The sequence below is a fragment of the Xenopus tropicalis genome, chromosome 1, assembly GCF_000004195.4.
Source record: "Xenopus tropicalis strain Nigerian chromosome 1, UCB_Xtro_10.0, whole genome shotgun sequence".
Lineage (NCBI taxonomy): Eukaryota > Metazoa > Chordata > Amphibia > Anura > Pipidae > Xenopus > Xenopus tropicalis.
In genome coordinates, this window is record NC_030677.2 from 22,433,991 (window position 1) to 22,445,874 (window position 11,884).

An 11,884-nucleotide genomic window follows, 5' to 3' on the forward strand; every position below is an offset into this window, starting at 1 on the left:
TGTCTGTTAAACTCTGTAGATCAGTCAATTCTATCCAGGATGTGGCATCCTTGCAGCAGTATCTTGACCAACTGGCAATCTGGGCGGCTAAGTGGCAGATGAGATTTAATGTGGATAAATGTAAGGTCATGCACCTGGGATGTAAAAATATGAAAGCCACTTATACCCTTAATGAGACTGCACTAGGCAAGTGAGGGAATACAGGGTAACTTACTATGTTACTATGTCACAGTGATGTCACAGTGATGTCACAGTGATGTCACAGTGATGTCACAGTGATGTCAGCTTAGGCAAGTGAGGGAATAAATGTAAGGTCATGCACCTGGGATGTAAACATATGAAAGCCACTTATACCCTTAATGAGACTGAACTAGGCAAGTGAGGGGATAAAGGGTCAATTTCTATGTTACTATGTCACAGTGATGTCAGTGTGATGTCACAGTGATGTCAAAGTGATGTCAGCTTAGGCAAGTGAGGGGATAAAGGGTAACTTTCTATGTTACTATGTCACAGTGATGTCAGTGTGATGTCACAGTGATGTCAGAGTGATGTCACAGTAATGTCACAGTGATGTCACAGTGATGTCACAGTGATGTCACAGTGATGTCAAAGTGATGTCAGCTTAGGCAAGTGAGGGAATAAAGGGTAACTTTATATGTTACTATGTCACAGTGATGTCACAGTGATGTCACAGTGATGTCAGTGTGATGTCAGAGTGATGTCACAGTGATGTCACAGTGATGTCAGCTTAGTTGCCCTTCTCTGCACCCTCTCTAAGTCAATAATGTCTGTTAAACTCTGTAGATCAGTCAATTCTATCCAGGATGTGGCATCCTAGCAGCAGTATCTTGACCAACTGGCAATCTGGGAGGCAAAGTGGCAGATGAGATTTAATGTGGATAAATGTAAGGTCATGCACCTGGGATTTAAAAATATGCAAACCACTCATACCCTTAATGGCACTGCACTAGGCAAGTGAGGGAATAAAGGGTAATTTTCTATGTTACTATGTCACAGTGATGTCAGTGTGATGTCACAGTGATGTCACAGTGATGTCACAGTGATGTCAAAGTGATGTCAGCTTAGGCAAGTGAGGGAATAAAGGGTAACTTTATATGTTACTATGTCACAGTGATGTCACAGTGATGTCACAGTGATGTCAGTGTGATGTCACAGTGATGTCACAGTGATGTCATAGTGATGTCAGCTTAGTTGCCCTTCTCTGCACCCTCTCTAAGTCAATAATGTCTGTTAAACTCTGTAGATCAGTCAATTCTATCCAGGATGTGGCATCCTTGCAGCAGTATCTTGACCAACTGGCAATCTGGGCGGCTAAGTGGCAGATGAGATTTAATGTGGATAAATGTAAGGTCATGCACCTGGGATGTAAAAATATGAAAGCCACTTATACCCTTAATGAGACTGCACTAGGCAAGTGAGGGAATACAGGGTAACTTACTATGTTACTATGTCACAGTGATGTCACAGTGATGTCACAGTGATGTCACAGTGATGTCACAGTGATGTCAGCTTAGGCAAGTGAGGGAATAAATGTAAGGTCATGCACCTGGGATGTAAACATATGAAAGCCACTTATACCCTTAATGAGACTGAACTAGGCAAGTGAGGGGATAAAGGGTCAATTTCTATGTTACTATGTCACAGTGATGTCAGTGTGATGTCACAGTGATGTCAGAGTGATGTCAGTGTGATGTCACAGTGATGTCACAGTGATGTCAGCTTAGGCAAGTGAGGGAATAAATGTAAGGTCATGCACCTGGGATGTAAACATATGAAAGCCACTCATACCCTTAATGGGACTGCACTAGGCAAGTGAGGGAATAAAGGGTAACTTTCTATGTTACTATGTCACAGTGATGTCAGTGTGATGTCAGAGTGATGTCAGAGTGATGTCACAGTGATGTCACAGTGATGTCAAAGTGATGTCAGCTTAGGCAAGTGAGGGAATAAAGGGTAACTTTTTATGTTACTATGTCACAGTGATGTCACAGTGATGTCAGTGTGATGTCACAGTGATGTCACAGTGATGTCACAGTGATGTCACAGTGATGTCAGCTTAGGCAAGTGAGGGAATAAAGGGTAACTTTATATGTTACTATGTCACAGTGATGTCACAGTGATGTCACAGTGATGTCAGTGTGATGTCACAGTGATGTCAGTGTGATGTCACAGTGATGTCACAGTGATGTCATAGTGATGTCATAGTGATGTCAGCTTAGTTGCCCTTCTCTGCACCCTCTCTAAGTCAATAATGTCTGTTAAACTCTGTAGATCAGTCAATTCTATCCAGGATGTGGCATCCTTGCAGCAGTATCTTGACCAACTGGCAATCTGGGCGGCTAAGTGGCAGATGAGATTTAATGTGGATAAATGTAAGGTCATGCCCCTGGGACGTAAAAATATGAAAGCCACTTATACCCTTAATGAGACTGCACTAGGCAAGTGAGGGAATACAGGGTAACTTACTATGTTACTATGTCACAGTGATGTCACAGTGATGTCACAGTGATGTCACAGTGTTGTCACAGTGATGTCAGCTTAGGCAAGTGAGGGAATGAAGGGTAACTTTCTATGTTACTATTCCACAGTGATGTCACAGTGATGTCACAGTGATGTCACAGTGATGTCATATTGATGTCAAATTGATGTCAGCTTAGTTGCCCTTCTCTGGTCCCTCTCTTAGTCAATAATGTCCCATTAAACTCTGCAGACCAGTCAATTCTATCTAGGATGTGGCATCCTTGCAGCAGGATTTTGACCAATTGGCAATCTGGGCGCCTAAGTGGCAGATGAGATTTAATGTGGATAAATGTAAGGTCATGCACCTGGGATTTAAAAATATGCAAGCCACTCATACCCTTAATGGGACTGCACTAGGCAAGTGAGAGAATAAAGGGTAACTTTCTATATTACTATGTCACAGTGATGTCAGTGTGATGTCAGAGTGATGTCACAGTGATGTGAAAGTGATGTCAGCTTAGGTAAGTGAGGGAATAAAGGGTAACTTTTTATATTACTATGTCACAGTGATGTCACAGTGATGTCACTGTGATGTCAGAGTGATGTCAGAGTGATGTCACAGTGATGTCACAGTGATGTCACAGTGATGTCACAGTGATGTCAGCTTAGTTACCCTTCTCTTGACCCTCTCTAAGACAATAATGTCCCGTTAAAATCTGCAGACCAGTCAATTCTATCCAGGATGTGGCATCCTTGCAGCAGGATGTTGACCAACTGGCAATCTGGGTGGCTAAGTTGCAGATGAGATTTAATGTGGATAAATGTAAGGTCATGCACCTGGGATTTAAAAATATGCAAGCCACTCATACCCTTAATGGCACTGCACTAGGCAAGTGAGGGAATAAAGGGTAACATTCTATTTTACTATGTCACAGTGATGTCAGTGTGATGTCACAGTGATGTCACAGTGATGTCACAGTGATGTCACAGTGATGTCACAGTGATGTCAGCTTAGGCAAGTGAGGGAATAAAGGGTAACTTTTTATGTTACTATGTCACAGTGATGTCACAGTGATGTCAGAGTGATGTCAATGTGATGTCACAGTGATGTCATAGTGATGTCAAAGTGGTGTCAGCTTAGTTGCCCTTTTCTTCACCCTCTCTAAGTCAATAATGTCTGTTAAACTCTGTAGATCAATCAATTCTATCCAGGATGTGGCATCCTTGCAGCAGTATCTTGACCAACTGGCAATCTGGGCGGCTAAGTGGCAGATGAGATTTAATGTGGATAAATGTAAGGTCATGCACCTGGGATGTAAAAATATGAAAGCCACTTATACCCTTAATGAGACTGCACTAGGTAAGTGAAAAAATACAGGTTAACTTACTATGTTACTATGTCACAGTGATGTCAGAGTGAAGTCAGAGTAATGTCACAGTGATGTCACAGTGATGTCACAGTGATGTCACAGTGATGTCACAGTGATGTCACAGTGATGTCACAGTGATGTCAGCTTAGGCAAGTGAGGGAATAAAGGGTAACTTTCTATGTTACTATATCACAGGGATGTCAGTGTGATGTCAGAGTGATGTCAGAGTGATGTCACAGTGATGTCACAGTGATGTCACAGTGATGTCAGAGTGATGTCATAGGGATGTCAAAGTGATGTCAGCTTAGTTGCCCTTCTCTGGACCTTCTCTTAGTCAATAATGTCCCATTAAACTCTGCAGACCAGTCAATTCTGTCCAGGATGTGGCATCCTTGCAGCAGGATTTTGACCAACTGGCAATCTGGGCGGCTAAGTGGCAGATGAGATTTAATGTGGATAAATGTAAGGTCATGCACCTGGGATGTAAAAATATGAAAGCCACTTATACCTTTAATGAGACTGCACTAGGCAAGTTAGGGAATACAGGGTAACTTACTATGTTACTATGTCACAGTGATGTCAGTGTGATGTCAGTGTGATGTCACAGTGATGTCAGTGTGATGTCACAGTGATGTTAGTGTGATGTCAGAGTGATGTCACAGTGATGTCAAAGTGACGTCAGCTTAGTTGCCCTTCTCTTGACCCTCTCTAAGTTAATAATGTCCCGTTAAACTCTTCAAACCAGTCAATTCTATCCAGGATGTGGCATCCTTGCAGCAGGATTTTGACCAACTGGCAATCTGGGTGGCTAAGTGGCAGATGAGATTTAATGTGGATAAATGTAAGGTCATGCACCTGGGATGTAAAAATATGAAAGCCACTTATACCTTTAATGAAACTGCACTAGGTAAGTTAGGGAATACAGGGTAACTTTCTATGTAACTATGTCACAGTGATGTCAGTGTGATTTCAGAGTGATGTCACAGTGATGTCACAGTGATGTCACAGTGATGTCACAGTGATGTCAGCTTAGGCAAGTGAGGGAATAAAGGGTAACTTTTTATGTTACTATGTCACAGTGATGTCACAGTGATGTCACAATGATGTCACAGTGATGTCACAGTGATGTCAGCTTAGTTACCCTTCTCTTGACCCTGTCTAAGTCAATAATGTCCCGTTAAACTCTGCAGACCAGTCAATTTTATCCAGGATGTGGCATCCTTGCAGCAGGATTTTGACCAACTGGCAATCTGGGCAGCTAAGTGGCAGATGAGATTTAATGTGGATAAATGTAAGGTCATGCACCTGGGATTTAAAAATATGCAAGCCACTCATACCCTTAATGGCACTGCACTAGGCAAGTGAGGGAATAAAGGGTAACCTTCTATGTTACTATGTCACAGTGATGTCAGTGTGATGTCCCAGTGATGTCACAGTGATGTCACAGTGATGTCACAGTGATGTCAAAGTGATGTCAGCTTAGGCAAGTGAGGGAAAAAGGGTAACTTTTTATGTTACTATGTCACAGTGATGTCACAGTGATGTCACAGTGATGTCAGCTTAGTTACCCTTCTCTTGACCCTCTCTAAGTCAATAATGTCCCATTAAACTCTGCAGACCAGTCAATTCTATCCAGGATGTGGCATCCTTGCAGCAGGATTTTGACCAACTGGCAATCTGGGCGGCTAAGTGGCAGATGAGATTTAATGTGGATAAATGTCAGGTCATGCACCTGGGATTTAAAAATATGCAAGCCACTCATACCCTTAATGGCACTGCACTAGGCAAGTGAGGGAATAAAGGGTAACTTTCTATGTTACTATGTCACAGTGATGTCAGTGTGATGTCACAGTGATGTCAGAGTGATGTCACAGTGATGTCACAGTGATGTCACAGTGATGTCAGCTTAGGCAAGTGAGGGAATAAAGGGTACCTTTCTATGTTACTATGTCACAGTGATGTCAGTGTGATGTCAGAGTGATGTCACAGTGATGTCACAGTGATGTCACAGTGATGTCATAGTGATGTCACAGTGATGTCAGCTTAGTTGCCCTTCTCTGCACCCTCTCTAAGTCAATAATGTCTGTTAAACTCTGTAGATCAGTCAATTCTATCCAGGATGTGGCATCCTTGCAGCAGGATTTTGACCAACTGACAATCTGGGCGGCTTAGTGGCAGAAGAGATTTAATGTGGATAAATGTAAGGTCATGCACCTGGGATGTAAAAATATGCAAGCCACTTATACCCTTAATGAGACTGCACTAGGCAAGTGAGGGAATACAGGGTAACTTGCTATGTTACTATGCCACAGTGATGTCACAGTGATGTCACAGTGATGTCAAAGTGAAGTCAGCTTAGTTGCCCTTCTCTGGACCCTCTCTAAGTCAATAATGTCCTGTTAAACTCTGCAGACCAGTAAATTCTATCCAGGATGTGGCATCCTTGCAGCAGGATTTTGACCAACTGGCAATCTGGGCGGCTAAGTGGCAGATGAGATTTAATGTGGATAAATGTAAGGTCATGCACCTGGGATTTAAAAATATGCAAGCCACTCATACCCTTAATAGCACTGCACTAGGCAAGTGAGGGAATAAAGGGTAACTTTCTATGTTACTATGTCACAGTGATGTCAGTGTGATGTCACAGTGATGTCAGAGTGATGTCACAGTGATGTCACAGTGATGTCACAGTGATGTCAGCTTAGGCAAGTGAGGGAATAAAGGGTACCTTTCTATGTTACTATGTCAAAGTGATGTCAGTGTGATGTCAGAGTGATGTCACAGTGATGTCACCGTGATGTCACAGTGATGTCACAGTGATGTCACAGTGATGTCAGAGTGATGTCACAGTGATGTCAGAGTGATGTCACAGTGATGTCAGCTTAGTTGCCCTTCTCTGCACCCTCTCTAAGTCAATAATGTCTGTTAAACTCTGTAGATCAGTCAATTCTATCCAGGATGTGGCATCCTTGCAGCAGGATTTTGACCAACTGACAATCTGGGCGGCTAAGTGGCAGAAGAGATTTAATGTGGATAAATGTAAGGTCATGCACCTGGGATGTAAAAATATGCAAGCCACTTATACCCTTAATGAGACTGCACTAGGCAAGTGAGGGAATACAGGGTAACTTGCTATGTTACTATGCCACAGTGATGTCACAGTGATGTCACAGTGATGTCACAGTGATGTCACAGTGATGTCACAGTGATGTCAAAGTGAAGTCAGCTTAGTTGCCCTTCTCTGGACCCTCTCTAAGTCAATAATGTCCTGTTAAACTCTGCAGACCAGTAAATTCTATCCAGGATGTGGCATCCTTGCAGCAGGATTTTGACCAACTGGCAATCTGGGCAGCTAAGTGGCAGATGAGATTTAATGTGGATAAATGTAAGGTCATGCACCTGGGATTTAAAAATATGCAAGCCACTCATACCCTTAATAGCACTGCACTAGGCAAGTGAGGGAATAAAGGGTAACTTTCTATGTTACTATGTCACAGTGATGTCAGTGTGATGTCACAGTGATGTCAGAGTGATGTCACAGTGATGTCACAGTGATGTCACAGTGATGTCAGCTTAGGCAAGTGAGGGAATAAAGGGTAACTTTTTATGTTACTATGTTACAGTGATGTCACAGTGATGTCACAGTGATGTCACAGTGATGTCAGTGTGATGTCAGAGTGATGTCACAGTGATGTCATAGTGATGTCAAAGTGATGTCAGCTTAGTTGCCCTTCTCTTCACCCTCTCTAAGTCAATAATGTCTGTTAACCTCTGTAGATCAGTCAATTCTATCCAGGATGTGGCATCCTTGCAGCAGTATCTTGACCAACTGGCAATCTGGGTGGCTAAGTGGCAGAAGAGATTTAATGTGAATAAATGTAAGGTCATGCACCTGGGATGTAAAAATATGAAAGCCACTTATACCCTTAATGAGACTGCACTAGGTAAGTGAGGGAATACAGGGTAACTTACTATGTTACTATGTCACAGTGATGTCACAGTGATGTCACAGTGATGTCACAGTGATGTCACAGTGATGTCAGCTTAGGCAAGTGAGGGAATAAAGGGTAACTTTCTATGTTACTATGCCACAGGGATGTCAGTGTGATGTCAGAGTGATGTCAAAGTGATGTCAGTGTGATGTCACAGTGATGTCACAGTGATGTCACAGTGATGTCACAGTGATGTCACAGTGATGTCAAAGTGAAGTCAGCTTAGTTGCCCTTCTCTGGACCCTCTTTAAGTCAATAATGTCCCGTTAAACTCTGCAGATCAGTCAATTCTATTCAGGATGTGGCATTCTTTCAGCAGGATTTTGACCAACTGGCAATCTGGGCGGCTAAGTGGCAGATGAGATTTAATGTGGATAAATGTAAGGTCATGCACCTGGGATTTAAAAATATGCAAGCCCCGTATACCCTTAATGGGACTGCACTAGGCAAGTGAGGGAATAAAGGGTAACCTTCTATGTTACTATGTCACAGTGATGTCAGTGTGATGTCACAGTGATGTCAGAGTGATGTCACAGTGATGTCACAGTTATGTCAAAGTGATGTCAGCTTAGTTGCCCTTCTCTGGACCCTCCCTAAGTCAATAATGTCCCATTAAACTCTGCAGACCAGTCAATTCTATCCAGGATGTGGCATACTTGCAGCAGGATCTTGACTAACTGACAATCTGGGCGGCTAAGTGGCAGATGAGATTTAATGTGGATAAATGTAAGGTCATGCACCTGGGATGTAAAAATATGCAAGCCACTTATACCCTTAATGAGACTGCACTAGGCAAGTGAGGGAATACAGGGTAACTTGCTATGATACTATGCCACAGTGATGTCACAGTGATGTCACAGTGATGTCACAGTGATGGCAGCTTAGTTGCCCTTCTCTGGACCCTCCCTAAGTCAATTATGTTCCTTTAAACTCTGCAGACCAGTCAATACTATCCAGGATGTGGCATCCTTGCAGCAGGATCTTGACCAACTGGCAATCTGGGCGGCTAAGTGGCAGATGAGATTTAATGTGGATAAATGTAAGGTCATGCACCTGGGATGTAAAAATATGCAAGCCACTTATACCCTTAATGGGACTGCACTAGGCAAGTGAGGGAATACAGGATAACTTACTATGTTACTATGTCACAGTGATGTCACAGTGATGTCACAGTGATGTCACAGTGATGTCAGCTTAGTTACATAGTTAGATAGGGTATAAAAAATCCAGTGTCCATCAAGTTCAACCCATCCAAGTAAACCCAGCAACACCTAACCCACACGTACCAATCTATACACTCACATACATAAACTATAAATACAACCACTAATACTAACTGTAGGTATTAGTATCACAATAGCCTTGTATATTCTGATTGATCAAGAACTCATCCAGGCCCCTCTTATAGGCATTAACAGAATCTGCCATTACCCCATCACTAGGAAGGGCATTCCCCAACCTCACTGCCCTCACCGTGAAAAACCACCTACGCTGCTTCAAATGGAAGCTCCGTTCCTCTAATCTAAAGGGGTGACCTCTGGTGCGTTGATTGTTTTTATGGGAAAAAAAACATCCCCCATCTGCCTATAATCCCCTCTAATGTACTTGTACAGAGTAATCATGTCCCCTCGCAAGCGCCTCTTTTCCAGAGAAAACAACCCCAACCTCGACAGTCTCACCTCATAGTTTAAATCTTCCATCCCCTTAACCAGTTTAGTTGCACGTCTCTGCACTCTCTCCAGCTCATTAATATCCTTCTTAAGGACTGGAGCCCAAAACTGCACTGCATACTCAGGGTGAGGCCTTACCAGGGACCTATAAAGGGGCAAAATTATGTTTTCATCCCTTGAGTCAATGCCCTTTTTTATACAAGACAGCACTTTATTTGCTTTAGTAGCCACAGAATGACACTGCCTGGAATTAGACAACTTGTTATCAACAAAAACCCCCAGATCCTTCTCCATTAAGGATGCCCCCAACACACTACCATTCAGTAGATAGTTCGCGTTTATATTATTTCTACCAAAATGCATAACTTTGCACTTATCAACATTGAACCTCATTTTCCAGTTTGCTGCCCAGATTTCCAATTTTGTCAAATCGCTCTGCAAAGCGGCAGCATCCTGCATGGAACTTATAGTTTTGCACAATTTTGTGTCATCAGCAAAAATAGAAACAGTACTGTCTATGCCCACCTCCAGGTCATTAATAAACAAGTTAAAAAGCAAAGGCCCAAGGACTGACCCCTGCGGTACTCCACTAACCACACTGGTCCAATTAGAAAATGTTCCATTTACCCCCACTCTTTGTACTCTATCCTTCAGCCAGTTCTCTATCCAATTACAAATATTATGTTCTAGGCCAATATTCCTTAATTTGATCATTAACCTTCTGTGAGGTACTGTATCAAACGCTTTAGCAAAGTCCAAGTAGATGGCATCAACTGCCATTCCAGCATCAAGGTTCCTACTCACCTCCTCATAAAAGGCGACTAAATTAGTCTGGCAAGATCTGTTACGCATAAAACCATGCTGGCACAAACTAATAGTATTGTGAACTGCAATGTATTCAAGTACCCTATCCCTTATTACCCCTTCCAAAAGCTTTCCTACTACTGATGTCAGACTAACAGGCCTATAGTTTTCAGGCTGAGAACGAGATCCCTTTTTAAATAACGGCACCACATTAGCAATCCGCCAGTCTCTCGGCACCATGCCAGACCTCAATGAATCCTGAAAAATTAAGTGAAGAGGCTTGGCAATCACAGCGCTCAGCTCATTTAATACCCTGGGATGAATCCCATCCGGCCCTGGACCTTTGTTTACCTTTACATGTTCAAGTCTCTTTTGAATTTCCTCCCGAGTGACCCATGCGCCAGTAGCTAAATTACTAGAACTGGGCATATTACAAGGGAAGCCTTCATTATCTGGCTCCTCAGATGTATAGACAGATGAAAAATAAGAGTTCAAAATTTCAGCTTTTTCCCCGTTCTCATCAACCAACTTACCCCCCCGTGATAATAAAGTTCCCACCCCTTCTTGCTTCATTTTTTTACTATTCACATAATTAAAAAATAATTTTGGATTCTTTTTACTCCTAGCTGCAATATCCCTTTCCATCTCTATTTTAGCTTGCCTGATAGCTTTTTTGTATGCTTTATTTGCTTCCTTGTACCTGATGAAAGTTTCCGCTGTCCCAGCTAACTTGAGTGCCCTAAAAGCACGTTTTTTCTTACCAACCTCGACAATAACACTTTTATTCAGCCATAAAGGTTTTGCTTTGCGCTGCCTCTCCTTGCTTACAAGGGGGGTATACTGTTGTGTATACCTACAAAGCAATGTTTTAAAGATGTTCCATTTTCCTTCTGTGTCTAACCCCATGAAAAGCCTTTCCCAGTTGACACATTGCAGAGATGCCCTTATACTGGCAAAGTCTGCACGTCTAAAATTGAGCGTTTTAGTTACTCCCTTATAGCGCTGTCTCTGCAGCATTATCTCAAAGGAGACCATGTTGTGATCACTGTTCCCCAAATGCTCACCCACACAAATGTTAGAGATAAGTTCATTATTATTAGATATCACCAGGTCCAAAATAGCGTCATTCCTAGTGGGTTCTTGAACTGCCTGAAATAAAAAGTTGTCATTTAGCATATTTACAAACCTACTAGCTTTTTCTGACTTAGCCCCCCCATTACTCCAGTTAATGTCCAGATAATTAAAGTCCCCCATAATAACAACTTGACCCAGTTTTGAAAGATGTTTAAATGATTTTTTAGTAGACTTAAGGTATGGAGATCCAAATTACGGAAAGATCCCTTATCTGGAAAGCCCCAGGTCCCGAACATTCTGAATAACAGGTCCTATACATGTACTTTCAAAATCCTATTCTCAATAACTATATATAATAAAGTGGGATAGTTTAGATGCAGCACAGGATTTACAATATATTAATACACAAGAGCTGTGAACAATAGTTTCTTAAATATGGTGCTTTTTATAAATGGCGCGCAGTGATGTCACTTGTGTCACATGATTCACTGAA